General features: G+C 49.4%; 1 protein-coding gene and 1 long non-coding RNA gene across 6 annotated transcripts in view; one reads left to right on the top strand and one right to left on the bottom strand.

Annotated features, from left to right (window-relative positions):
• The window catches only part of AUTS2 (activator of transcription and developmental regulator AUTS2), a 1,119,937-nt gene that overhangs the window by 161,979 nt on the left and 932,527 nt on the right, over window positions 1-25,431 (bottom strand). The window lies entirely within an intron of this gene.
• Window positions 17,731-24,411, top strand: LOC113630605 (uncharacterized). The gene is made up of 2 exons (XR_003437045.1): window positions 17,731-18,377; window positions 24,091-24,411. It is a non-coding gene; the product is annotated as an uncharacterized LOC113630605 (long non-coding RNA).

Raw genomic sequence — 25,431 nt, 5'->3', positions numbered from 1 at the left:
CACACACACACACACACACACACACACACACACACACACACACACACGGCGCATTGTTCTGATCTGTGAGATGTTACAAAAGGTACAATAAAGCCTTTTCCGCTCCCAGCGGAGAACAGGATCAAACCCCGCTCTCCCTCCGGTGATCCTGATAAAGGCAGTGATGCTGTTCTAACAAACGCAGTGCTGCGCTTACAGCGCCTTCCTTCCACTCTTGTTCTTTTGTGTTTTTCTTTTTTTTTTCTTCTTGCTCTCTCTCTCCCTGTCTCTGCCCCTTGCCAAAGGCATTAAAAATAGATGAGAACCACTCCAGTGAGCATGGGGGGATACTAATCCACTGGCCCTGCTTTGCTGGGAAAGCAGGTTTTGAACAAGGCCCCTGGCACGGATGAGATGAGTTCAGTGATCGCAGTGTAATTCTTAATAGGGCACAGTGTGCTCTGCGGATACGAAACAGACAATATGGGGGAAATAAGCCTTTTTGGAATTGGTTTCTCCTCTTGGTTAATGAGGGTCAGGGGAGAACGAAGGAACAAACCGAGACACTCGGTACGACCCGGGAGGCTGACCCCTCCAGGGAGACGCTGCTGGAGCCGGGCCAGGGCCACCTCTGCGATCCCTCAGGGCCGCTGCAATAGCGGAAGGTTGGAGAGGAAGTTAGGAGCTGAGAGGGTCCTCTGAGACCTGCCAGGCTTTCTCCCTTTACAGCCCGCCCCTCCCCCGCCCCCCAGGCAAGGTGGTTTGCCCAGAGAGGTAGCAAAACCCAGGGCAACCGCCTGGCTTCTCCTGAGGTCCCCTGGGCCCAGTCCAGGTCACCGCTAGACTAAGTTAATGCCTTGTTCTCTCAACCAGTAAGGATGTAACTGTAACTGGTAATGAGCATGTTGGCAGGTGTTAAAGGGCTGCTCTCAGAGGGAAGAAAGGATGCAAAGTCATTTATCTCAGGGCTTCCTTTGAAGGTTCTTCACAACTCTTAGGCGGAGTTATTTTGGCTTCAGTTTGTTTTGCCATTTTCCAAGTTAAGTGTTAGAGGGAATAAATTTTCTGGAGATCTGAAGCAGAAAGACGAGCATTTTAAATGGAGATACTGGGCACAAGTAGCTGCTTTTACTGAGGAAAATCGTCTGTGTTACGTGTAACGGTTAAATTTCCTCTGCAGGTAGGTGTGGAGACAGGAGAAAGGAAAGAACAGGACATAAATTTTGGCAAAAGTAGATTTCATAACGAGAGAGATGGAAGCAGAAGTTGTCAAGGATGCTCCTGCTTTGCAGATTAAAAAAAAAAAAAGGATAACAAGGACTCTTCTTTTCCTGGAATGCAGATGTGATGCCAGGAGTTGCAACAGCCAGAGTGAGGCTATGAGGGAAAGGCCGAGAAAGTCTTGAAGGTGTTGGTCCTTACTGCTGAGCCATGGAACCAATGACAGCATCAGCCTATCTGTGGCTTTTTCACAAACAGGTGAGAAAAATAAATCCTTAATTGTTTCAGATGCTGCTAGTCAAGCTCACTATTACGTGCAGCTGAACGCACTCCTAAGCAATACAAAAGCCAGGACTACTGACTGGATCCTTTTTTCCCCCCTCTTCATCTCTGGTCTCTAAGGAGGAAGTATCCTCCTGCTAATAAAAATTCTCCTCTGTCCTTAACCCTGTCTCTTAAGACCTCCTCAGGGGACCCTGTTCCATCAATAATCTCCTATTCCCTCTCCAATAATTCCTACTGCTCAACCTAAGAACATGCTTAAGTTTCTCCAATCTCAAAAACAAATTCACTTACACCCTATTTTGAGGAAAATATCTTTGGATTCGGAAAGCATGTTTACTTCAAGACTTGCGATTTTAACCTTGACCACTTACTCGTTCACTTTTTCACGGGGGCAACTATGTATTCAGCACATCAGTGAGCAGGGCACCATATCAGACACTGGGGACTTGATGGGATGCAAAAGCAGACTTGACCCTACCCTTGTGGAGCTTCGAGTCATCAGATCATCCCACCATAAATGCAAGATTAGAGCTGCAGTCCCCTATACCTCCACTTAGCCCACATGGTGCCCGTGGGCAGCCACGCCAGCCCCATCAGCTATTAGAGCCAAATGGTACCTCACTGATCAGTCATGGGTAAGAGCATGATCTTCAGGCCAGCACCTGGGTTCAGTCCCTGGGTCCTCCACGTGGTAGCTACGTGATGCTGAGGAGGCTCTGAGCCCAGTGTCCTCGCCTGCCTGGGGCTGAGGCTACTACCTCCAACCCTGCACTGTCTTCTGATGACCTAAGACACCATGTCCAGAGTTCAGCACAGCATCCGGCACACAGAACGTGCCTGCTGAAGGTTAGCCGTTATCACTACTGTTGTTTGCATCACTTCTCAGTGGACTCACATGAACAGAATAGGGAAAAGTCTGAAGAAAATGCACAGAAACCATTTCATTCACGTCTTCTTTTCTTTTTCTTCCTGGAGAAATCCCTCCATTGGATACCGTCTGGTAAAATAAAACTTTAAGAACGGAACACACTGCCTTTTGGCCTTGTCCCCAATCTCTTATCAGGACAGCCGTACACTTGGTTAAAACAGCCTAGCTGACCTCTGTCTATGCCAACTGGGGGGCATGCACGTTAGTGTCTGGACAGCTCCTAAGTCAAATAGATGCTTTGCACATGTTCCTCCTAAAAGAGCCACAAACCTTGCAGGGCGTATTTCCTGTAGGCTGGGCAGGAAAATCCTAAAGAGTCCTAAGCCATATCTAGAGTTTCTAGAGAAAACTTTAGAGTCTTTGTGCACTGCTGTGAGCAGGGCAGTGACTGAAGGAGCTGCTTCCCCAAGGGGGCCCTCAGGGCCCGGCTCTCTTGCTGTAGGATTCTGGTTCAAGTGAGGGAATTCTGACTCCAAGCAGAGTTAGATCTAGCAATGAATGTGCTGGGAAGGTGTGCTTGGGTAGGAAACCCAACAAGTCTGAGATCCAAAGAGGTTACTGCACGTTCATTTCTTCCCCTCCAGGTATTTATTTTCTAACACGTATGTATACATCCAAGATCCCCATGTCTCCCTACTCCATGCTCCGTCATCCCTGCCATCCACCACCCACCAAGGCAGACATACAACTTTCCAGCTAGAGGGGACTGGACCCAAAGGACACTTCCTTGTGTCACCGACCTAGAGCCTGGGAAAACAGACAAGGGGAAACGGTTCTGTAGGAATCCCCAGTGTAGCCAGCCAGCCAGCGGTTCCTTATCCAGCACTCATGTGTTTTATTTCTAGAGAGCCGCACGGGCGGCCTGTTAATGCCCAGGCGGATGAGCTGCCATGTCTGAGCTGTGAGTTCAGCCAGTGTCCGATGCATGTGATCCAGGGCTGGGTGGCCTGGGGTGCCGATGTGGGCCGGCCCCGCAGCCGGCTGGCCTCTGGGCCCCAGCCAGGTCGTCAGGCTGCCAGGGGAAGTGAGTGTGCTCAGCACAAGAGTGCCAGCTGGCTGGGCTTTCTCCCCAGGGGGGAGGCTGTTAAGCACAGATTACCAGGGACTTTGTTCAGTTCTGCTGCCGGCTCCCCGAGGAGAGGAACATCACAGCCAGCGTCGGTACTAATAGGGCCTGATGCGCCAGAGCCAGGCTAAGGAGGCCAGCGCCAGGGGGGCACACAGCAGAGAGGAGGACAAAGGCCATACCTTCGAAGCCAACGGCTGGCTCGGAACCTGACAAGGCAGCGCTCTCTGTAGCCCGGTCCAATCCTTGCCTGGCGCCTGGGGGAGAGTTTCAGCCCGTCCCTACTCTCCGCTGTCCACACCAAAAAGAAGCCCCTACGCCTCCACTGAGCCCCACCACGGGGGCCCCTGGAGTCCACTAATGACGGAAGAGAAAGTCAAACTTTCCTCTGCTTCATTTCAAGGGCCTGTGACTGTGAAGTTACATGAGCCGCCACTGCTACGGAGTTGTCATGGAGACCGTGGCGTGGTGGCAGAACTGATGCTGGCCTCCACTTTCACGAACAAAAAACAGAAAACAGTGATTTAAATTTTTATGTATAAGACCAGTTCATTAGACTGAGAAATTAAATTGACAATTTCTTATTTTTTTCTCCCAGAGGGATTTCTGAGGAGCGCTGTAGACCAGCTTCTGCACAAGTTTGGTGGGATTTCGGCAGTAAATCGTCAACTGGCCAGGGCGGGTGTGCAGGCCTCTCTGGCCAGTTGCGTCTCTGACCCAAAACTGGTTTATTTCGATCATCAAAGGTGGCCCCTTGCCTAGTTTCACGACCACAGTCCCATTTCCCGTATTCAGCCCGCCACCCGCCATCCCAGCCGTCGTCGTAGGTATAACGTCGCTCATTTGGAGCCCGAGCAAAAAGCCTTTGAGGAATTTTTGTCACCTGTCGGTGCCATTTGGACATCAGCCTAAAACCAGCGCGTCCCTGGATGTGAATGCACGTTTATGGAACCACAGGCAGGTGCCCAACCAAGGCCAGTTTTCCTACAAGGGTGATGAAGCAGCCGCGTTGCCCGGACAGGACCACTCCTCGAGATCAACCTCTCTTCTTGCACACGTGGATCTCTGCTTTGTTCCCTCCCTTCCCTTCCCCTCCTGTTTGGGGGTCTGCTGGTGCCCACCCTTCTGTGATTGACACCCAGCCATCTCCATCTTCTGGGCTCAGCGAAGAGTCCCTCTCTGCTGTCCCCTCCTCTCCATCCCTGGGGTCACCACTGTCACAATGGGACTTATCGAGGCAAACCACCCTCGGCAGCCCTCCCCTCCGCTCTCCCGTGGCCCGCCTCTGAAGTCTCCAGCCTGGGAGGAGGGAGACTTAATGAGTTCTCACCAGGGTCCATCTCTAACAAAACACACCTAACACAATACCCTCCTCAACTCCTTTCATAATATGTAGGCAAGCTGTCATCAGAATCTACTGTGACACTCCCTAAAATCTAATATAACTTGCAAAAGAGCATTCTATATTCTTGGTGGAAACGTCTCTACAGCCTTGATTTCAGTGGTTCAATCTGGAAAGGGATGACGCACACTTAAGGCAGAAGAAAAAAATACACGCACGCACATATACATACGTACGCACATATATATGTATATATATGCCTCTCCAACCTCTTTTCCTCTTGCTATTCTGGGGCTTGTCTTTAATGAGCAGCTCCAAATGACAGCTTTAATCACTGCCTCTGGCCACTGAAAGAGGCCGCTAATGATAGGAAAGAACATAGGGCCATTTGCATCAATCAGCTCCAGTCTAAATCACTCTTTATGATAATGCACCCAAGCGAAGAGGAAAGTCTCTGATGTCGCCTGCATGATGATGTACCACTGTGCTGTCTCCCCGGCTCAGGCCTCCACATAAATCTCTTAAAGAGGCACGTACCCCACCCAGGACTGCCTAACACGGCCCTCATTTTCTACACCATTAATGATCCACCACCAGGGCAGAGTCATGAGGGGCCAAGCAATCTATTCCTTTAGTTCTTAGTCTTGGGGATATACCCTCTGTTAAAAAATAAAATAAAATAAAATAAAATAAAATAAAAATATATACATATATATACACACACACACACAAATATATACATATATATATACACACACACAAATACATACATATACATATATATATATATATATGTATAAAACAAGATAGGCGAGAAGAAATACATCCTGACCTGCTTAGAAGGGACTTATTTATGACACCATTTCATTTTGTTTGTTTTTTTAACCTCTCAAACAAAAATGAAGGTGGGTACATTGCCAAACTTGATTATTTGCTAGTCCTTAAAATGGAAGGCCATGTTGTGTGATGACAAGAACAACCGGTAGGGAACTCTGTGGTCTGGGTTCCAGCCTGGGCTGCCCGGGCCCATGTGACCTTGGGAAGGTCTTGTTAGATTTCCTGGGCCTGAGTTTCCCCAGCTTAAAGGGCAAGACCAGATCACCTCCACGAGTCACATCCAATGGTGAAAATGCTCTGATTCGAAGACTGTTAAAAGAGCTGATTTCTATGTCTAGAATCCCATTTTGCTGGGGAAAAGGCTGACTGTGCCTCTTCCTGGACCACGGGCCTGAGCAACCACCGCTCCAGACGTCAGATGCAGCGAGCGGCTCTCTTTACAGTGGCACCTTGGAGATGCTGTCCAATATTTTGTAACAACTAAAGAAATGATGATTAAACAACTGCATAGTCGATTCTGATGCTGAGATGTTTCTAACTCTGTGCAGAATTAAGAAGCCTGGGGTGCTTTTCCCATTCCCCCCAAACTACAAACGTCAGCATCTAATAACCTGGGGTCACCTGTCCCCCTCGTAACAGTCAGGAACAGACATCTTCTGCTACTTGAAGCATAACAACCATTACATACATATGTATATATATACTTACACACATACCCCAGAGAGTTTCCAATTTATTATCTGTATATTTTGGGAAACGCTGAAAGAAAGCCCATTTGTAAGGGTCCCTTTGTAGAAAATACCACTGCTTTAATGAATGTGACTCTCAGGACATCACAGAAGTCACTACACAAGTATGGTTTGGCTGCCCACATGACAAACTAATTAGTAATTATTTTATTATGCACAAGGCTGTGAGTGGCATTTTGGTAAATGCTGGTTAGAGCACATTCTAGCCGGTGAGTATGAGCTTTTTATTCCTTTGTCCTTCTAGTACCTTTCCACACTCCAGCTAAACACAGACAGTTATCCATTGTGACTGTGTAACTGTAACAAAAAGACTGGCTATAAGAAATGACTTCCAAATGTTAGAAACTTAGGATGGGCAATGAGAGCTCCTTTTAAGGCCATTTCCCCGCTGGGTCGGTAAGGATTACCTTTGGCTACAAGTGACAGACAACGTAAAATAAGTGGTTTAAACAAGAGTTCTCTCTCTCAAAGTCAAAGGCCCACGGTAGGCAGACTAGGGCTGGAATGGCACTCCATAATACCAGGGGCATCAGGTCTTCCTACATACACTGATGTTTCTGCCTTTATTGCCTTCCATTCCCAAAACCACGTCATGGCCCATGACGATGGCTGCGGCCCCAACCGTTATGTCCACATTCCAGATGGGCATGCTCCTAGCCCTTTAAGGACACTCTCTACAAGCAGCGCTTCACTAATTCATTAATACCAGCACTTAATTAGCCAGAGCTTAGTTCTAGGGCAGCACCTTCCTGCAAGGGAGGCCATGAAGGGTAGTCTTTATTCTATTTTGTTGGCCTATGTGTCCAATTAAAAATCAATAGTTTTATTAAGGAGGAGGAAGGGGAGAATGCATACCAGAAGGCAACAAGCATCCTTTGGCACACTTACTTTTCCACTAAGCAATGTACCAGGGAACTGTCTAGTTATCATGGGGACCCACACCAGAGTTCCCCAAGCCCACACACAACCTGTGGTGTGGAGCAGGGATGCTTTAAGATACTTCTTCCTTTCCTCAGGGTATCCCATCTGGGGCTGCTTTTTTTTTTTTTTTTTTTTTTTTTGCGGTACGTGGGCCTCTCACTGTTGTGGCCTCTCCCGTTGCGGAGCACAGGCTCCTGGACGCGCAGGCTCAGCGGCCATGGATCACAGTCCCAACTGCTCTGAGGCATTTGGGATCCTCCCGGACCGGGGCACAAACCTGTGTCCCCTGCATCGGCAGGCGGACTCTCAACCACTGTGCCACCAGGGAAGCCCCTGGGGCTGCTTCTTGATGACCTTTAATTTTCACAAGTGGGGGGTCCTCTCTGAAAGAGTTATCCCAGTAAGGAACCAGAAAATGAAGTGTGTTCTTCTTGAAAAGACAGCATAGACTCAGAGAATCATTTCCACACTCTGGGAATCAGCATTTTAAAACCTCCCAGATAAAATAACAGGACACTAGCTTTTGTCTGTCAAATTGTCACAGAATAACTAATAAAACAGAAAGAGCTCAGAGTTGGCAAGGGTTTGATGAGCTAGGCATCCTTGAAAGCTATGCTGGGGACACAGATGTGCTTACTCAAGTCTTCAGGGAAAGTCATGTTATGTAACTATTCGTAAAAATAAGGGTTTTTCTATATAGAGAATGGATAAACAACGAGGTCCTACTGTACAGCACAGAGAACTATATTCTATATCCTATGATAAACCATAATGAAAAGAATTATTTTAAAAAAGAATGTATAAAAAAGGTTTTTCATTTCTTAGCATAACACACTGACCATCAACATTTCACGTGTGGAGTTTCTTCCTAGAAGTGATTAGCTAACTTTAAGTGAACACAGACAGCAGAAGGCCTCCTACAAATTTATTTCTATGATGCATAAGCAACTCTCCTTTAGATATTTCCTCCCCCCCCAAATATAAATATCTGGTGAAGGAATTAACAGATCTTGTAAAAGAACAATTGTATACATCTTCACATAAGCTTGATACCATATGTCAAGTTCACCTCCATCTCTCTGGTGGGGTAGGACGCCACTGCTGCGTCCAGACTGCAGTCGAGGCCCAGAGGAGACAGCCTGGGAACTGCACAGCACCAAGGAAGCCTCGTAATTGTGCTCGTGGCTGACAGTCATCCAACATTCATCATTTCCAGGGCTTCATCTCCCACAGTGCCCCAGATTCTTCCTTTCACATCATGTCTACCTCGATCTGTCCTGCGTCTTGTCTAGACTTGGCTTTTCCAGCACCTGGCAGCTCACTGCGTTCTACCTCCCTGCTCCAAATCCTCCACACCAGACAACTCCACCAGGTTTGTTTCCTCCAAAGGCTTTCTGTCAATGGATTTTGCCCAGAGGACTCAACTGATCACACACGCCAACCCAGAGAAATACATATTTTTAAAAGACAGCATGCCTGCCAGCACTGAAGATTCGATGACTACACTCCTGGTCTTCTGGCAGGTGGCAAATACCATGCAGCTCCTAAGGGACTCTAATCCCAGGAACCCCCTCTGCCTCCCAAGCAGAGGGTTGAGGGCAGCACTTCCTTGCTTTAAGAAGGCTTCTCTGGTGGCGCAGTGGTTAAGAATCCGCCTGCCAATGCAGGGGACACGGATTCGAGCCCTGGTCCGGGAAGATCCCACATGCCGCAGAGCAGCTAAGCCCGTGCGCCGCAACTACTGAGCCTGCGCTCTACAGCCCGCGAGCCACAACTACTGAGCCCGCGCGCCTAGAGCCCGTGCTCCCATAAGGGAAGCCACCGCAATGAGAAGCCTGCACACCACAATGAAGAGAAAGCCCAGGGCTTCCCTGGTGGCGCAGTGGTTGAGAGTCCGCCTGCCGATGCAGGGGACACGGGTTCGTGCCCTGGTCCAGGAAGATCCCACATGCCGCGGAGCGGCTGGGCCCATGAGCCATGGCCGCTGAGCCAGCATGTCCGGAGCCTGTGCTCCGCAACGAGAGAGGCCACGACAGTGAGAGGCCCACATAACGCAAAAAAAAAAAAAAAAAAAGAGAAAGCCCACATGCAGCAACGAAGACCCAATGCAGCCAAAAATAAAATAAATAAAATAAAATAAATTAAGAAAAAAAAAAAGGAGGCCAATGACAGATGGGCCCCTACACCTCACCAAGAATGACAAGTATACACGTATCAATATGAGGACACATCAATGACAAACCGCCCAACAAAGATTATGAAAGTAGCTGAAGGTTCCAAAAAGCTTATGTACCTCGCACTACGTCACAGAAGCTTCGTGAGCGTAGAGACGGGGTCTATTTTCTTCACCAGGCCCTAACACACTGCCTGCACATAGAAGGCGCTCAGTAAAGGTTTGCTGACTGAACGCATGAATGAAACTTCAAAGCTAAGAACCAAGTATGTCACAAACATGATTACTCACAGGCTACAAAATTAATTTTTCTTTTAAGAATCAGAGGGCTTCCCTGGTGGCGCAGTGGTTGGGAGTCCGCCTGCCGATGCAGGGGACACGGGTTCGTGCCCCGGTCCGGGAAGATCCCACATGCCGCGGAGCGGCTGGGCCTGTGAGCCGTGGCCGCTGAGCCTGCGTGTCCGGAGCCTGTGCTCCGCAGTAGGAGAGGCCACAACAGTGAGAGGCCCGCGTACGGCAAAAAAAAAAAAAGAAGGTTAAGTGATAAATGTCATCCTGTGGGGGACACCATCTAAAATGACCCCAACAGGTTCAACCAATAATTACATACTTATTGGTTTGTAAGGGTTTCGGTGAGTTCTAGGAAACACACCTTCACCATCTAACAGTAACTTCCTAACGTGGGGCAGGTACGTTTGAAACCACTGTGCCAGGAGGCCCAGTTTCAAACCTGGACAAAATAACCTTGCCAAGCTTTCATGTCATCATATAGGCCTGTCCCGCAGGGTTTTTGTGCTAAAGCACCTGCCTACTAGTCCTCGATAAATATTAAATATTACTATCTCTGCTTCAGAGGCACAGGGGCAGGGCTGAGGACCATTAGTGCATATTTCTTCATTAAGAGAAGAAAGAAGCCATTTAACTATTGGCAAAATCATCTCCCTACAATAAAATGTTTTATCTCTTGCTCCTTCCTTTTTCTTTTATTGGCAGGAGAACTCACATTTGCAGGTTCCTCCTAGAGGCCCAGGGCCTTATCTGCGTGTTATCTGGAAGGCGCTGGTAGAGATTACTGAATAATTTTTCACAATGACAGTGGTTTCGTTCTCCGATGCACCTGCCCCCAAACCAATGACTTGGCATCTCTAAGACCAGGGAAGAGGGTGCAGGAGAGCACGTCACAGGGGCCAAGCGCCCAACCCCAGAGATGCTGCACGAGTGTTCACTGGGGCCGTTTTCTAGACTGAAGCCTTTCCCCTGGTGTGTGAATTGGCTGACCAGCCTCTTCAAAGGTGTGGCCCTGTCCAGAGCTTAATTAATCGGGATAACCAACCGAAGGTGACTGGGCGTGTGGCACACAGACGCTGGGAAGAATACAGGTGAAGACATTTTCACTGCAAAACTCTTAGAGTTTTATATTAAGGAATTTGCAGATCTCATCTCTCCTGCCTGCTTGGCATCAAAAAAAGAAAGAAAATGGGAAAATGGGGTGAAATGCCACTTTTGCCCATCCTTCTACTCTAATCCGTGTCTATGATCCCAAAGAGCTTTTGCACTTTCTGTTCTTCAAAGACAAAAGAAACAGAAAAGTGTGTAGAAATATTCTATACAGATATAACTAGCTTTAAAGAAAGAAGTATGTAAAATTTCTGATTGACAGATGAGTGCTTAGAGGTAGAATAAGAGGTTTCATGACACAGGTCTTTGCTTTATCAGAGGATTCGCTTTTTCTGAGCACACATCCTTTGTGAATTTAAACTAGGGTACAGACGACTCAAACCTGCATGTCATGTGACTTTTTGTGGATACATCCTTTTCTAAAACAAGGCACATTTGATATCGTGTATTAACGCATATATGCGGGATCTAGAAAAATGGTACAGATGAACCCGTTTGCAAGGCAGAAATAGAGACACAGATGTAGAGAACAAACGTATGGACACCAAGGGAGGAAAGCCGGGCGGGGAATGAATTGGGAGATTGGGATTGACATATATACATGAATATGTATAAAATAGATAACGAATAAGAACCTGCTGTATTAAAAAAAAATAAAATTCAAAAAAAAATAAAACAAGGCACATTTGAGAGGGCTCAACTGGGGACAAATGACAAAGTTGTGATGCCACGTGTGGGCTACCCAGTACACAAACATCCCGACCCACACGGAACTCCCAGTGCCAGGGTTCTTTGTTGACTGAGTTCAAGAAGCAGTGACTCTAATTACTACCCAGCCACCAAAGGGCTCCTGGGAAAAACTGAGAACTGAAGTGCATTCAGGAAATATCCTAATGCTTTAACCTCTCTGCATACTTTTGAAACACCTTCTTCCATGAGACCAAGGGTGACCTCAAGCGTGTTTGAAACATATTACTACACACACACGGTGCCAACACTAAACAAACACGAATGCGTGCTGTCGTGACACCCTGATCCTCCTGGGAGAGGATCCACTTGTAGAACAAGAAGCAAAACATCCCATCGTTAATCCTTAGCAAGCTGCAAAGTAAAGCTTTCAGGTAAGAACATTGGGCTAGGCGTCCGATGGACCGGGGGTCAAGTCCTGGTCATGCCATCATCTAATCTGTGACACTAACCAAGTCATGACTTAGAGCTTGGGTTTCCTCCCCTGCAAGTCTGAGCGGGCACTCTGTAAGTTAGATGGCCTGGCACAAGTGTAACGCCGCTGGGCTTGTCATCATAGGTGCAGAGGCCCTTGCGTGACCAAGGTTTTGCTTTAAGTGCCTCTGCTCTGAAATCCTCTTGCTCCAATATCCCATATTCAAGCTATGGTGCAAGGGTAGAGAGACTGCCTGGAAGCCCTGAGGACTCCCTTGTAGTCTCAGGTGCCCCGAGAGAGGCACCTGCCCTGGGGGGTTGGGAGCCACCTGGCACTGCCACCACGGGGATCTGCTAATGGGGAATCAGAGGCTATTCAGGGACACCTGCAAACTTTTTAACTACCTGTGGCCTAGAGTGAATGACACTCTCCAGCACTCACAGAGTATCATAAACACCTTTACAACCACTGATAAACAGTGAGGGAAGTGCTCTTTTTCCAGATGAGGAAACAGAAGAATCACTTCATCTTTCTAGGGCCAGGAGGGAGCACACTCTTGAAAGAAATCCCGGGCTTCTTCCTTTTTGAAAGAGGTGACAAGCTGTTTACTTTTTATTTATTTATTTAGGCCATGTCGCAGCAGGTGGGACCTTAGTTCCCCGATCAGGGATCGAACCCATGTCCTCTGCAGGGGAAGCACGGAGTCCTAACCATTGGACCACCAGGGAATTCCCAGAAATCCCAGGCTTCTGAGTTCCCCTCTTACAGGGATGGTAACCCATAAAACAAGAGTGTGTAGGGAAGGCCCACTGAGGACTTCCTTTCTCCTCTCTGCTTTCCTTGTCCTCTCAACACTTCCTGTCTTCTAAGCAGCCTCTGACCTCCACAAAACCTTTCCACAACCCTAACTCACTCTATCCCAGCCACCCATGCAACATCCTTCTGTAACACGAATTGTAAAACAATGTGAACCTCTTTAGGTGGGCCCTTGACAGTGGGCTCTCTTGCCCTCTTCTTTCACTGTCCCACGCCTACTGGGAACTTTCCCCTGGTTAAAGGCCACGTCCTAGGCTTCCTTTTATAAATCCTAAAGCAACTGCCCAGGTCTAGATGCACAGCAGACATCCTGAGGGATTCCTCAAGGACTAAAAGTCTCTCCTACAAAGGATCTGGATAGAAATATCTCCAAAGCAGATATAAACAGAGCCAACATGCACATGAAGAAGATGCTCAACATCATGAATCATTAGGAAATGCAAATTAAAACCACCGCGAGATACCCCTTCACACCCACCAGGAAGGCCATAATAAAAAGACAGACAATAACAAATGTTGGAGAGGTTATGGAGAAATTGGGACTCTGACGGGGGTAATGCAAAGTGGTCAAGCCACTTTGGAAAACAGACAGGAAGTTCCTCAAAAAGTTAAACGTAGATTTACCATAACAACCCAGCAATTCTACTCCTAGGTATTTGCTGATACTAAAGAGAATTGAAAAATACGTCCACACAAAACCTTGTACCTGAATGTTCATAGTAGCGTTACTCATAAGAGCCAAAAAAAAACGGAGACAGTACAAATGTTTGTCAACTGATAAATAAAATGTGGTCTATCCATACAATGCAACGTCATTTATCTATTTAAGAAGACGAAGTACTGATTCATGCTACAACATGAACAGGCCTTGAAAACGTTATGCTAAGTGAAAGAAAACAGACACAAAAGGTCACATGTTGCGTGGCTCCATTTCTATGAAATGTCCAGAACAGGCACTTCCACAGAGACAGAAAATAGATTAGTGGCTCCCAGACTTGGGAGAGGGGTGTGGAGAGCCGGTGCTAATGGGTAGGGGGTTTCATTTTGGGGTTATGAGACTGTTCTGGAATTAGAGGTGATGGTCGCACAACCTTCTGAATACTCCAGGAATTACTGACCTGTACACTTTGAAATTGGGGAATTTTATTATTGAGATAGAATGTGAATCTTCTCTCACTAGAGCTGTTACTAAAAAACAAAACAAACCAAAAAAGGCTGCCTTAGGAGGGTGGTTCTCAAACTTGAGCTTGCAGCTGTGCCCGGAGGACTGGCTTAAACACAGGTTGCTGGGTGCCACCGCTACAGCTTCCGCTCCCGCAGGCCCGGGGTGCAATCTGCATCTCTAGCCCAAACCCCGTGCTGAAGGGCCTGGTGGTCTGAGAACCCCCAGCCTAGAGCAGTGCTTCTCCCAACTCCAGTGTGCGTGGTGGGCACTGTCCGATGAAGGACTTGCTGCCCAGCTGCCAGGAGTGCTGCCAGCACGGCGTATAAAGGCCGGGCCACCGCTGCCCGACATGGGACAAATCTGAAGGCCGATCCGGCTCCGGAGCCTCCCATGTGGTCAGGGAAGCCTGACCCTGGGCCTAAACCACAGCTCGACCTCTCCCTCCACCCGCCATTCCTGCCCTGCTGCGTCCCTCCACCGGTGCTAATCCTTAGGGCACTCCTGCGTAAATATCCTGCCTGTTAAACGCCAGACTGCGTCAGGGCAGAAGCCAACCTGTCAAAACGCGTACAGATCACCTGGGGATCTTGTTAACATGCAGATTCTGATCTGAAGAATCAGGGGGCAGATGTGAGGCTCAGCATTTCTGACAAGCTCCCTAGGAGATGCCAATGCCAGGGCCTACATGACCTCGGAGCACTCTCCTGATGCCACAACGGGGCGACTATGAGCCAGCAGGTCGGGCGTTACATGGAAAAGGACGTGTCCCTTCAGAGGTAACAAAAGGACACCGACATTACCCTGCCCTTCAGATCCAGGCCAAGGAACCGCGTTACAGGTGAGTGTGTTTCAACAATGCCTTTCAGGTACTTCCAGTAGCTAATCCCCTTGGACCGGGGCCCAGACCCACAGGAGCGTTACATTCTTTTATGCGCTATTGTTATACTATGGCTGCGAGGCATCGCTTGGGCAGAGGCTGGTAAACTGCATTGTGCAACCAGCGGACAAGTGGTGACTGATACCCACGACACGGCCTATCCAGGGGACCCAAGACTGAGTGGGAAGGAGGATGAAAAACGTGCGGAGACAGGGCTTGTGACTGCCATCTTTCCCAGTGCTCCTGCCCTCAGACGAACAATGGATTCTAAGAGACTACAGGCCAGTCTGTGTCTTGTTCCTAAGTCGGATCATTTCATTAAGAGTTTGGAATCTGCTCCTGGCTTGCCGGGAGCTTCATAACCTATCTCTCAGTTTTTCTATCAGTTCAGGCTGATTTTAGATAAATGTAGAGGTGACAGATTATAAAAAGAAGAAAGGGAATTTGGAACCAAATCTTAAAGATGTTACCATGGAAGGAAACTTTCACTGCACCCAACACCCACTAGTCAGAACGAGAATGCCGGGGTTGGCTAAGCCAGGGCAGCATTTCACAGAGAATGGCCATCCTTGACTCTCCTCCTTACATCATGGAGCTTTTTAAACAGTTAACAGGCAGGTGTGTGAAGGAACTGTGAGAGCTTAGGAAAAAAAGGGACGTTAGGAAGTTGTGATCTTTAGTCACAACCCCTTATGAAAAGTTAGGAAACATGGCAATATGTCATCCTTGAATGTTACAAGTCTCAAATTTCCATCCGTGTTGTGTGTTCAAGAATCTGTCTGCTGTACAGGAGCGTGCTGTGTCTTGGGGTAGAACATAAGTAAAGGAGCAGCAAGCCAATAAAATAAGCCTGCATGCAGAGGCCATGGTTCTGGTAGAACAGGTGCAGGTATTTTTGACAGTTTTGTTAAGACTTTCATGGCAGTATGACAAAACAGGGCTGGGGGACAGAGGAAAAACCAGAGGAGACAAGTCCTTAAAATTCTGGACAGTAACACCAGTACGGCCTCGTGTCACTTCCCCACTCTGTCCCCAGGCACCTACAGCGCACCCTGGAAGGCCTGAGGTCAGGAGACATACACAGCAAACATCCATCCAACCCCGCTTTCTCTCGTTAACAGCAGGGAATTATGGGTAAGTTCCCAAAGGCCTTGCAAACTTTAAAACCCATGCAGCATTAAAGATGCACTGCTCCATCCCTGCCATTTGCTGTCTCTTCTGGAGTGAAATACAAGTTTCATGGCGCTCCCTGAGCCCACTCGTGATATGGGAGCTCTCTGGAGAAGGTAGTCCCTGCTCATCCTGTTGAAAAATCTAGACCTTATGTAAGCAAGAGGCTGCAGCCAAGGTATAAATAAATATTATTATTTGAGGTGCTAATTATTTCCCAGTACACTCGAAACCTAGTGATTTCCAAACCTGCTGGAGCTTCTTACAGAAATAAACACACTCATCCCAAGGCAGGCTTAAAAGGATTCTGAGAAACCTACACCAAAAACAAAAACAAAAACAAGAAAATTACCCTCTGAGGAGGGATTTCTCTCCAGTTTCACTGCTTCCCACGAGGGGAACAATTTCATGAGAACATAATAGTAAAGGAAACAATACACCACCAAAGAGGAAAATCACATCTTTATAATTACAGATCAGCGCTCAAACAAATTCCACACCTACACCCTCGCTCCGCTTTGAGGCTGCATGACTTCAGTGGGGCTTGCCAGCCCCTTCAGCTATCAACAATTACGGCTGAACAGTGCAATCACGAGATTTTTGATACAGAAACCCCAGACAGCAGAATACCCTCAAATGACCCTCTCACTTCATTCTTGGGGAATGTGGAAAACACAGTTCCAGAAAGCACAGATGGGGGCTAATCCCACTGCGGGGGAGCGCTGAGCTTTGCTGTCTTTGTAACAGCCGATTCCGGTGTCAGAGATGAGCTAATAATTTCTAAGCCACACGGATTTGTATCAGACGGGAATTAGCAGCTGAAAGAAAGTCCTGCTTGGTCCAAGCTAGCACATGCCTGTATTAGGACTTCATTTAAGTTCCCATTACTTGAGCAAGCACCCACGTTTATTTCAACGCACCGGTTACTTATCCATTAAATGGGTTTCTTACCCATCACACTGGTTATTTAATTCCTACCCCATGGCTCCCCCAAGAAATAAAAAGTGCACTATAATTATATAAACTCTTAATTAAACTGAAGAATTCAATGTTGCCATTACCCGTCAGTAATTCCACTTAATTAGGACAACAGACTTCCGTTTATTACTGAACTCCTAATTGCTACTCATTTTCCTGGTTAGTGATTGCCAATCCTATCAGACAATGTGCTTAAAATTCTGCCATGAAATGATATTTCTCCCCATCAGAGGAAAGGTGGAATCAGAGAGCCCTTACGTGGTCAGGAGTGGGGTCGTCTTCTCCAGCCCGAGGCGCCTCCAGGCTGGGAATTTTAAAGGCGGATTCTCCCTGCGGTTGGTTACTGGTGCTGCGATCCACGGGAGACTTACCCACAAAGCAAAGACGTATCCAGGTAGCCAGAGAATATCAAAGCCAAAGTCGAGCCGAAGACAAAAACAAAACCCACGACGCGGTCTCGGGATTTCCAGAAGTTCAGAACCTCCGGGAAAGGCGCATCTGAGGTCTACAGGCAGGCGGCACGTTCAGCATCTGCTGCATCTTGGCCGCGGGAGAGCCGAGTCGACGGTCCGAGGGAAGAGGATGGCGGCCGCGCGGCGTCCCCGCCGGGCCAGCCTAAGCCTCCTCTCCGGGGTGCGGGAACCGAGCGGCAGAGATCGCCGCGCCCCGGGAAGCGGGCCAGACAGCGGCTCCGGGCGGCGGCCGCGCCAGCCGTCTACCCGCGGCGCGGGGAGGCCTCGGACCCCGAGAAGCGCGCCGCCCTCCCGCGCCCCTCCCCGGCCCACAAAATGGCCCGACCCTCCGCGCTGCTCATGACCCGCTCCGCTAATTAGCCCAGAAGACTGAGACCCGCGGCGGGGCAACTTGACGATTTATTCCGTGCCCGGGGGAGGTCACCCGCGGTGCGCGCGCCGATTGGCTGCGGCGAGCCGGGCGCGCCGGCGCGGGGCTGGCGGCCGCCACGCAGAGCGCGTGCACTTTCTGCCGACTCCGCATCCCGGCCAGGCAAGGAGGCACGAGCGGGGCAGGGCGCCGGTGTCAGGGCCGCCCTGAAGCAACCTGAGGCTCGCGGCGGCGGGACAGGTTGGTCGTCAGTGCCCGGAACCACAGAACTGCCCCACCAATCCAGCTGGGTGGTTTGGAAGAAAGGCTCCTTGCCGTTTGGGTGTTTAGACGTTACAGCCTCTACTTGAGTCTTCCAGTTGACAGTGGGCTCAAACCATTTACAGCCAGAAGAGGTTCTGAATTTACTCCAACTTCATGGTACAGAGGAGGACACTGAAGCTGAAAGGATGGAGTGGCTTGTGAAGGTGAGAGGGTGGAAAAGCCAGGCCGGGCCTCAGGTCTCCCCATCCAGAATTTCCAAAGAGCACCCGGGCCGCCCTTGTGGCTGCCTTCCTTGCCGAGAGCCCTAACCTCAGGGACGTTCCCAGGAATGCACAGCACAGCACTGAGCGATGCAGTTAGGTCCACCCCACAACCTGAGAGGTCGGCAGAGATTATCTCCATCTTACATATTAAGGAACTGAGGCCTGGAATGGTTCCGAAACCTTGCCCCTGAGCTAGTAAGTGACGGAGCAGGCACACAGGCTTCTAATTCCCGAGTTTCTGCCACAGCATTTCAGTGCTCCTTAACCAAGGAGGTGAGCTGAAGAGGGAGAATTCCTGGAGGGGTCAGCCAGAAACAAGTGGCCAAAGCTGACACTCCTGCAGATAGCACTGGCCCCTAAGAGGGGCTGCTTCAATGCCAGCTTTGCACCTCTCCCCACAAAGCAGCCAGCAATAATTCCTGTCTGCCCTGTTTGGGTGGTTCTGGACATGTTCGTCTTCATCAAAGTGCACTCACCACCCCCATCCATAGAAGCAGTAGCTGCAGAGAGCTTTCCTGTCCCAAGACCAGAGAGCTACTGTTTCTCTCTCTGTGGCCCTTGAATGCACAGAGTCAGGAAGGGCTCTTGCCTGGTTCTCTCGTGTTTGGAACTTGAATTTAAAAAGCTCAGCATCTGAGCCATCCTGTCATGTTCCTGAGCAGGGATCAAGGCCTGCTAACCTGGGCTAGCGAAGGACAGGATATCAAAGCATGGTCACTGGACCAGCATCATCTAGGAACTTGTCAGACATGCAAATTCTGGGGCCCAACCCCAGGTCTACTGAGTCAGAAACCCCAGGGGTGGGACCACCCAGCAGTCTGTGTTTTTCGAGGCTCTCCAGGTGATTCTGGTGCACACTCAAGTTTGAGAACTACTGCTGTAAAGAGCTGCTTCCCGTGGTCATGTGAGTGAGGACAGAGCAGAGGCCACCGTCAAGGTGGAACAGTCAGCACTGTGCGTGAAGAAATGCCTCCTCTCCCCTCAGCCACAGTCAGAGCCCCTCGAGGGAGGATTCTGAAAGGAGAGGAGTAGAGCTGGGGCCTGGGCTTCTTTTTCTCTTCTGACTCTAAGGGTCATGAGTCTGACCCCATCCTACTCCTTTCATCGTGACACGAGAGGGCACAGCATCGACGGCTGCCTGGGCTGCCGTATTCTGTGACACTGCACCTGGCCTGCCACCTTCCGACTGAGGCAGGCCTTCTGCTCCTGGGCCGAGGCACTGCTGTTTCTCCATAGACTCGTGTGGGGAGCATTTAAAGCAGCCAGTCATTACTGTGGAGAGGTCACGACAGCTTGAGGGGAGCAAGTCCCCGGGATGGGGTACTCACCTTGGCGGCAATGGACCTGCAGTCTGATCCCACCCAGGGCCTGAGCTTTCCTCTCTGCTCAATGGGAAAAACAGTCCCTCCCTTGCTTTCCTAGGCGATGTGAGGACTAAATAGCACTTTGTGTTTGGGGGAGAAAAACAAAGCATTGCTGAAAACATATACAGCTTGTTGACCTGCCCCCAAATAATCTCCACTAATAAAAGGATGTGCTGGCAAATGGTACTGGACGTTGAGTCTTCGATTCCATGATCACCACACTAGGGTCTGGCCTTGATGCAAATGGTAAGGCAGGCCACTCGGCTTTCAACATGGGGAAGATGCAGTTCTTCAGGTAGTGCCTGCTCTCCTCAGGTGTACAAGGATGGAGGGGAGGGAACCGAGGGGGATGATGCTCTAGTCTTACTCCTCAGACTCTAAGTGACTGTGGAGGGAGCAGAGCATGGAATTTTTAAAGTACTATATTCCTATTTAATGAATCTTTTTTTTTTTTTTTTTTTTGCGGTACGCGGGCCTCTCACTGCTGTGGCCTCTCCCGTTGCGGAGCACAGGCTCCGGACGTGCAGGCTCAGCGGCCATGGCTCACGGGCCCAGCCCCTCTGCGGCATGTGGGATCTTCCCGGACCGGGGCACGAACCCGCGTCCCCTGCATCGGCAGGCGGACTCTCAACCACTGCGCCACTAGGGAAGCCCTAAATCACGTTTTTTTAAGAAAGGAATATTACCAACTTCGATTATTGAGTGCTTACTGCAGGGCAGGAGGCATAATTCTCAGTCCTTTATTTGTGTTAATGCCTCAAAACAGCCTCTGAAGTAGGTACTGTTATCCTTAATTTACAGATGAGAAAATGGAATTATAAACATATCCAAAAACCTGTCCAAGGGCACAGAGCTGTCCAAGTGGCAGAGCTGGATTCAAACGCAAGCGGTTTGGCTCCAGAATCCAAGCCCCTAAACTTAACGCTACCGCCCGTGATGAAATGTTAAGAGAAAAAAGCTGAACAAACAACGCAAATATGTAAAATGTATCGATGGCATATGTGAATATTTTTTTCTTACTGTGTGTTGGATTTTCTAAATGTTATCAGTGAGCATATGGTACATTTGAAACCCACATCATTTTTAACTGTTATTCTTTTTACAGACTGTAGTTTCTGTTAAGGGCTCAGCCACAAGGGGACCCCTGAACCTCCCGGGAGGCCTAGAGGTTTGCTTCTGCAGGCTCGGTGGCTGGAGTTTTGAGAGCCACGCCAACCGCAGCAGCAGGCAAGCTGAGGGCCGGCGGATTATCCACGCGGCAGCCTGGTCCGGGTGAGAGAAGTGTGTGCGCCGTGAAGCGCGTGGCAGGCAGGGGAGCGTGAACGCAGCACAGGGCGGCCGAAGGAGACGGCGTGGGATTCTGTTGCCAGGAGCCGAGGCTTCCTGTCAAAGAGTGGACTGGTGTAATCTCAACGGTATTTTCCCCCCAGGAATGGGTAACAGCATGTCCTGTGAATCAAAAGCTCCTAGGTGGACACGCGCAAATTGGGTGTGTCATGCACACCTGGTGAGCTCCGGCCCTAGGCCGCTTCCAGCAGTACCCAATCTTTCTAATTTGCCCTGGAACTCTTACCAATCCACCAAGGCGGGTGGGGCAGGGCAGGTAGTCTCACTCTTTCTTTCTGAGGCTTACAGAAGCAGAGATACCTGTTCAAGTCGCAGTGAGGGGCAGGCCGGGACTAGAGCCAACAGCCCCCGAGTCTTAGTTCAGCGATGGTGTGCCACCCACCCCACGTTACCAGTCCAGGTGCAGCTGTAAATCTGGATGCGGAAACATTAACTACAATTCACTTTAACTCTGGAGTAAGTTACAGAGACACAATTTAGCGGGCACTCTACTTATTCAAAGGGTTACAAGTATCTATACAATGAAACTAAACCCAGAGCTCTCACAGAAAAGCTACAGTAAAGGAGGAAAACTACACCTTACAAAGCTACATTTTGCTTTAAGGGGGAGCTTTACAGCCACAGCTACGTGTGCTTGGTACAACTGGGAAATCTGTTATGTTTGGTTGCCAACTCAGAACTGATTTCTACATTCCTGCCACATTGCTGAGAGATTCCCACACCCAAGGAGAGAATACTTTCATGTACTCAGTTACAAGGGCTTCTAGTGTATTTATGACTTCACAGAAATTTCTTTTCAGTCGTAAAAGTATAAAAGTATGATGAGTGGCTCAAAGGTCTGGGGAGCTCAGGGACAAGGAAATTACCTTACTACTTTACCCCAGTAATGCTGCCTCTCTCTTCAGAGCAAGTCCTCACAGCAGCCACCATCACGGTGGTGGATCTAAAGAGTCCCTAAGATAAAGGATCGGCGCGCCCCGAAGAAGCCCTGACAGCCTGGGGAGGCGGCAGATGGTAGGAGTAAGGAATTTAGAGCCAGAGAGGTCTACACTCTGAGGCCCACCAGCCGCCAGCCCGGCGAACTCGGCCATCACTTGGGCCTGCCTGGCCTTCACATCCCGTGTAATGAATGAGAGCGGCATCGCTTCCCGCAGGCCTTGGGAGGGGCAGTGTGGCCAGCGCCCCAAAGCAGCGCCCTTCAGCCAGAGGGGCTTGTCTTGTCAGTACTTCTTTGGGCCCAATATTCCCTTGTTTTAGGGACTCTAGATACACAGATGGAAGAGCACGCCCCTGGCCAGTGTTCTGTGAGGTCACTGTTGGCCTGAGAGCAGCTGTTTGGGGGCGAGTTCAGTGCACAGTTTGAACACGTACACGGCAGTGGCCCCTCAGGCCTTGCCTCTGCAGGCTGCCCCCAGTGACTGCTGGGAGGAAAAGCAGCACTTCTAGGCTCTGTGCTGGGGAACGGCAGAGGAGGCAGCTGGAGGGGAAGAGAAGGGTGCTTTTATGACAGGCTTTGTCACGTAGGCCTGAGAACAACTCTGGTCCCCCCCCCCCCCCCGTCCCAGTCCCTGACAGCTTAGGAGGATGAGCTAAGTAAAAGAAGCTGAACAGAAACCATCGGTCGTATCCCCGTGACTTCAGGGCACTTTTCTCAATGGGGTTTCGCAAACAAGGGGCTGGCTTGTGCTTCCTCTCCCCGTGAGCCCAGGCGACACCTTGGTTCCCCACCGCGTCCTATCCACGCAGCCCCACTTCTGCCTGCTGGACGAGGCTGGTCTATTAGTCCCCACGTGGGAGGATGGGTGGAAGTAGATCCAGCCCCCAGACCCCCTCTCCTTGCTGCGGGAAGGAGCGGGCTGCCCAGCTCACATCCAGCAGTGCATACTGCAAAAGCCACAGCTCCACCACCAGTGGGGGGGCCGGCACCCGGGAAAAGGGCCCCCCACTGCGTGAATGCCCGCCTTTTTATGATTGCTGCCTCGGCAGGAAATGCTCTGAGGGGATTTGGGAGGACGTGGGGTAGCTGACAAACGTTTCAAAGTAGGTGCTTCACTTTCAGTGAACATAAGCTTTGTAACCCCTGACACACAGATTGGAGTCTGAATATGCTTAGATCTCAGAATGGAAGGGTTTCTAAAGAAAAACTCCAGAAATACCCGAATTCAGATGTAGAAAAAAATGTGCGAGAACCAAGAACAAAGCCCGTGAAAGCAGAGGGAGTGAATAACCTTTCATTTCAAGCCGGTTTCCCCACTAGAGACAGTCGTGATCTGCGCAGGACTATTTGATGCAAATGCCCCTCAGAAAAGAGCCAGTGGATAATAGATAAAAAGATTATCTGTGACATTATGAAAAATGAAAGTTTAAAAATGGCTACAAGTCCGATTAAAAAAAAATCCTAAACTTTATTCAGTCTTGTTGAAAGGCAACAGCGCAACTGTTTTATTCAGCCCCTGGGGTCCCTGCCTCTCCGCCATTGTTCTCATGTCTTCCACCAGCTCATCAGTTTTCAAAAATCTTCCCTGCTGGTTTCTCTTTGCCAGAAACAGAAGGTCCAAGAAGCTATCAGAGCCCTGTTTCCTCTGCCTGACTTGACTGTGATGCTGGAAAAGCGAGGGCTCCAGCTCCTGCCCCTCTCTCTTCCCTTCCCTGCAGTCCCCCTCCGTGCTAAACCACCGGCTGCACACTCGAGTTAACAGATGAATTACAGACTCCAGGCGTGGGCTTCCAGGGCAGGAGAGAGGCTGATTTCTGTCCAGGTCTGTCTTGATTGGCTCAGCATGGAAGTCTTTCATTTAATGGACCAGGTCCTGCTGAGAACACCTCTGCTGGAACCACACTGATTTCTTTCTTCACTGGAGAGAGGAGCAGAGATCCTAAAGAAAGATTTTCCATCTTCTGGATTTCTCGTGTGCTCACTACACACCATTCTTTTCAAACAGAGCATCACGGGCGTGACCCAAGACTCCAGGAAACACTGGATTCGTTTGGCCGGCCATCTCTGATCTCAGAGCTGGCCGAGGTGTGGAAGAACCAACGTGAACACCTAGGCCACAGAAACACGCCTCTGTCTCCCCCCCAAGGAGGAGACAGCCTGGTGCAGCCGTTCGGCGCGACGGTCTGGAGATGCACTACCTGGTACAGTGACCTGCAATTCAAATTCCAGCTCCCCTGCCTGCTCGCTGGGCTGCCTCAGAGCGCATTTCCATGCCTGAGTTCCTCCATTTGGAAAACAAATTATTAGATTAAAACATATAAAGTTGCTGGTATTTGACTTGTTTGGAATAGAATCTTACTGTAAGAAGATTCAGTTTTATCTTACAATAAGATGATTAGATTGTGCCACATAGAACTGCCGATACTTGACCGTTTTCACATACAGAAACGACCGTTTCTGTTTCGAAAATGAAAAATGGCAATTTCATATCGGCTCATCCCAATACCTACTTCAAAGTGTGATTGAGAGAAACGGGAGCAAAGAGTCACATAAAGTGCTTTACCAAAGGGCCTGGTACCCAGCACGTGCTCAGTAAAGGTTAGCTCCTGCCGCCACCGTCAGGAGGCTCAGGTCAACCACGTGCTGGATCGCAGGTCACTGTACCAGGCGCCTAAAAGGAAACCATCCAAATCAGATAGTCACCTTCTTGCCAAGGACCACCTGCCCGTGTGAAAGCGTGCTAAGCGCATCGGGATGGGTAGATGTGCACTCAGGCCAAACTGTGCACTAAGATGCACTAAGATGTGCACTAAGATGTGCACTAAGATGTGCACTCAGGCCAAACTCCGTGTTCTCAGGACTCTATCTTTTGTCTCCATTCCTCTTGGAAAATCCATTCCCATGTGGAACGCTCCCTTCTCCTTCTGGGGCCATCCTGCCTACCCCTGGCTGCTTTCATAAGCTAGTCAGCATGACTGGAATGGTACCTGTATCTACTCAGACAGAGATTCCAGAAATATGCTTGAAAATACACATCAACTGGAAAGGTGCAAAATTGATGGGGGGAAGGGTTTGTGGGTCCTTTCTTTGCCTAGAACCACAGTCTCTGGAAGCCAGACGGTTCCGAGCTCAGAATTAGATGCAGTTATGGTATTTGCAGGGAAGGTACAAGCCTAAAAGTACCATCTCCTGGGCAGAAATAAAACTTCCTCAAGATTCACTTATTCCAGGTCTCACCACGATTCTGTAGATCAGCACAAAGTCCTCCAAGGGATGCCGGGGAGTGGCCTGTGACCCCTGGACCCTCACGCGAAGGCCTGTGACCCCCGGACCCTCACCCGAAGGC

The sequence above is a fragment of the Aethalodelphis obliquidens genome, unplaced genomic scaffold (genome assembly GCF_003676395.1).
Source record: "Aethalodelphis obliquidens isolate GAN/ISIS:26980383/991018 unplaced genomic scaffold, ASM367639v1 scaffold30, whole genome shotgun sequence".
Taxonomy (NCBI): Eukaryota; Metazoa; Chordata; class Mammalia; order Artiodactyla; family Delphinidae; genus Aethalodelphis; species Aethalodelphis obliquidens.
This window is presented reverse-complemented; position numbering and strand designations above follow the sequence as displayed.